The sequence below is a fragment of the Panulirus ornatus genome, chromosome 32, assembly GCF_036320965.1.
Source record: "Panulirus ornatus isolate Po-2019 chromosome 32, ASM3632096v1, whole genome shotgun sequence".
NCBI classification, from domain to species: domain Eukaryota; kingdom Metazoa; phylum Arthropoda; class Malacostraca; order Decapoda; family Palinuridae; genus Panulirus; species Panulirus ornatus.
In genome coordinates this window covers 23,402,138-23,406,201 of record NC_092255.1, presented here as the reverse complement: position 1 = coordinate 23,406,201, position 4,064 = coordinate 23,402,138, and the positions used below count along the sequence as shown (strand labels likewise).

Below are 4,064 nucleotides of genomic sequence, written 5' to 3'. Positions count from 1 at the left end.
TTGCTAGATCGTGCCAGACGTAGGTGACGTTTGATAAGATCCTGCATCTCATCAGTTGATGCTTCAAGATGGGTTTGAATGTCGCATCCGAACTCCTGTTTCGAACTCTAAGTTGCTGACCTGTTGCTTCGATGAGTCGTACCGCATTTCGTTGAAGGTTGGTAAGGATCAGACGATATATCGTCACAAGGCTGATTAGTGACCTTATGGGAGCACTTCACTGAAGGAACATCACTTGAAGTAAAACATATTGTTACATGACTGCTGAGTATGTCGACTTATGATTTAATTAGTATTGTTAGAATATAGTCTTTTTTCCCACATATTTACCCAGATTCGTTTTTATGTGTAATGCCGAACGTTCTGAGAAGTGAATGAATCCGGGAAAGAGATGCTTTCGTAATGGGTGTTTGGCGTCGCTGTGTAATAATATTGCTGCCAGCTGATGTGCAAGACGGAACTGAAGGATTACGTAACCAGTAGAACACACACACACACACACACACACACACACACACACACACGCACATGGTGTATTGTGTACATATAATACGCACGTTAATATTCCTAAGCTCATTCTTCCTGGTGAATACTTCGTTTCGTACATAATATCTCGTCGAACTCGGTTCTCGTCGGAGAACAATTTAATCAAAATATCATTATTCCCTCATCTGCATAATGACAATCAGTCTTGGATGAGACAGAAGGCCTGCCCAGGCTGCTGCACAAGCGTCGTTGATGGCGTCCGTCCCCGATGATAACATAGTGTAGTGATGATAACATAGTGATGATGTGACTCGCTCATCAGCGGGACAAATGATAAGCTTCAGTGCTGTGTTGATCGAGTTCCGTCCTGTATTGTGTCGTAACGGACAATGTTTTGCTCTGAGAATGCATCCGCCTTTATCGTAAAGTATCGGTTATGAATTATGAAAGGCGTGGACCAAAACCCTGCAGGATAATTCGCAAAGTGAAGAACGGATTCATAAGTTCGGTTGATGAATCCTATGAATAATTGCAGGGTATAATCGGGATGCCACTTAGAATACAAGAGATTACATGAAATTAAGATTCAAGGTTATTTTCTATGCTGTGTGATCTTTCCTCGCCGCTGTTGCCTTTGGGCCATCAGTACATAGAATAAATAATTGATTGTTGCATAACATCTATTAGCAAATAGCCGGCAGTAGGCTCGCTTTGCGGCTCGACCAGCGCTCTACTGGGCTCCAAGGATCCGTGCCAAGTTTGGTGGGGGAGACCCCTCGAGATACTGGAGAAGGAAGGAAATGATTCTCTGACCAGCAGTATAGAATCTATGCCACAGATCCTGACAGTAAAGCAGACAATGGATGGATAGTTTCTTCGACTACTGTGTGGAACTGCAAGGCCTGGTTAGATAGAGAGGGTAATTCATCACCCCAGGAACGCGTGTGATAAAAGATCTACTGTAACTAGTAAATCGAGTTTATGCGCACGAGTGTTAACTCATACCGGAGGGTTGGTCCGCACAGTACCTCGGCTGTAACTCGCAGACCTGCATAATACAGGAAGGGAGAAAGGTAATGTGGATGTGATGGTCGAATGGTTTCCCTGTGTGTTCCCTGAGCAACGGCGAGACTGCTGAAATTCTGCGTGTGTGTGTGTGTGTGTGTGTGTGGGCTGAGAGGAGAGCAGTGTGGCTTTAATCTGCCGACTCTCAACATTGCCAGCTTACACGTTCCTTGCATAGCACTGAATATTCAACCTGCCCGTAAGGTGACTCCTTGTGGAAGAATGATTCCCTATCATTGATATATCTTTTTCTACCAGTCTTAAGGGAAAAAGGAAGATGGAGCAATGGAAAATGTAAAAGGATTTGAAGGAAACGAAAATACTTGGCCAGGTCCCACCGAGACTCGAACTCGGATTGTTGGATTCAGAGTCCAAAGTGCTAACCATTACACCATGGGACCGATGAGAACCGTAGTCGACTTTCTCCTGCTTAACCTGCCTGGCTGACCGTCCCAACCTGCTCTGCTGCCTCCCACCCTCCACCTAACCCTCCACCACCGCTCCAGCCCGCCACCCTTCACCCCCAACCCACCGCCCTTCACGCGGGCGGGACTCGTATAGCACTGGCAGATTCCTCCAGCCTGTTGTTCGTGCCCTCGTCTTCATCCAAGCAGTACACCAGCCTTGTGCTGTGTCTCAACGGATCTTGTCTACTGGGCGTCGCTACTTCCAACATCGTATTACCGCCTGTATGTTACTGAAGAAGTCTAAGACTGTACCACATCAATGACCAACAAGTCTGAGACTGTACCACATCAAGGACCAACAAGTCTGAGACTGTACCACATCAAGGACCAACAAGTCTGAGACTGTACCACATCAAGGACCAACAACTCTTAAACTGTACCACATCAAGGACCAACAACTCTTAAACTGTACCACATCAAGGACCAACAACTCTTAAACTCTACCACATCAAGGACCAACAACTCTTAAACTGTACCACATCAAGGACCAACAACTCTTAAACTCTACCACATCAAGGACCAACAACTCTTAAACTGTACCACATCAAGGACCAACAAGTCTAAGACTGTACCACATCAAGGACCAGCAACTCTAAAACTGTACCACATCAAGGACCGTCTTATTCTGTGGAACACCAGCGTAAAGAGGTAGACATAAGTCTGGACTGGGCCACGGGGTGGAGTGAAAACATTTTTCAAGTTCTGTTTTGATAGAAAAGAGAATAAACTTGGTATGAAATGCTTGATGATGAAAAATAACGATGACGAGAGTGCTTGAGGAGCGGAGAGAGTGGACGCCGCATGACCCACCTGCATCTATTATAGTGACTATAGAAAACGAAGTCAAGGTCCCACCGAGACTCGAACTCGGATTGTTGGATTCAGAGTCCAAAGTGCTAACCATTACACCATGGGACCTGTAGATAAGCGCGCCGTATCTCTCCTCGATAACCTGCCTGGCTGACCCTCTCACCCTGACCCACCCCCCCATATCCTTCGGCATCATCCTACCTCCCTCTCCTCGCCAGCCCCAGCACCCTCCACACCGGCCCTCCTTCCCTCCACGTCCCCACCACAACCCCTTCCCTACATCTACCTGGCGGCCCCTCTCATGACCTTACCATCTCTCACAGCCTCATTCATCCTTTCCTCATTTATTCCTTATACTCTCATATCTTTTTCATGTTATCTCTCATATTGTCCCTTTGTTCAGTAATCTCCTTTATCTTTTCTATGGTCTCCCTCTTTTCTTACGTTGGTTTTTTTTTCCATGTATTCCGATACCTTTTCCATCCTATTCCTCTTTTATTACCTCTTTCTAATAACTCATCTTTTCCCTACATGTATTCAGATACCTTTTCCATCCTATTCCTCTTTTATTACCTCTTTCTTATAACTCTTTTCCCTCATCTCCTCCTTGTATTGCATCTTTCCTGTTATGCTTCCAGACGTGTTGCTCCTGTCAGTCTTCCTTCTCATAATCGGTTATCTTTTCCATCATCTTTTATTGCATTTTTCATTTTATACTCCATTTATCTTTTCCAATTTCTCCCTGTTCTCTGTGGCCTTGGCCACCCCTCACCCTACCCCGGGGCAGCGACGCTTCCGGAGCCAGCAGGACTCACCATGCGTCATGACTGGACCCGGAGCCAGCAGCACACACACCATGCGTCATGACTGGACTCGGAGCCAGCAGCACACACACCATGCGTCATGACTGGACTCTGAGCCAGCAGCACACACCATGCGTCATGACTGGACCCGGAGCCAGCAGCACACACACCATGCGTCATGACTGGACCCGGAGCCAGCAGCACACACACCATGCGTCATGACTGGACTCGGAGCCAGCAGCACACACACCATGCGTCATGACTGGACTCGGAGCCAGCAGCACACACCATGCGTCATGACTGGACCCGGAGCCAGCAACACACACACCATGCGTCATGACTGGACTCGGAGCCAGCAGCACACACCATGCGTCATGACTGGACCTGGAGCCAGCAGCACACACACCATGCGTCATGACTGGACCCGGAGCCA

General features: G+C 47.3%; 2 non-coding genes across 2 annotated transcripts; both read right to left on the bottom strand.

Annotated features, from left to right (window-relative positions):
• Nucleotides 1-1,880: 1,880 nt before the first annotated feature.
• On the bottom strand, nt 1,881-1,952 carry TRNAQ-CUG (transfer RNA glutamine (anticodon CUG)). The gene has a single exon. It is a non-coding gene; the product is annotated as a tRNA-Gln (tRNA).
• Nucleotides 1,953-2,864: 912 nt separating this feature from the next.
• TRNAQ-CUG (transfer RNA glutamine (anticodon CUG)) lies at nt 2,865-2,936 on the bottom strand. The gene has a single exon. It is a non-coding gene; the product is annotated as a tRNA-Gln (tRNA).
• Between the last annotated feature and the right edge of the window lie 1,128 nt (nt 2,937-4,064).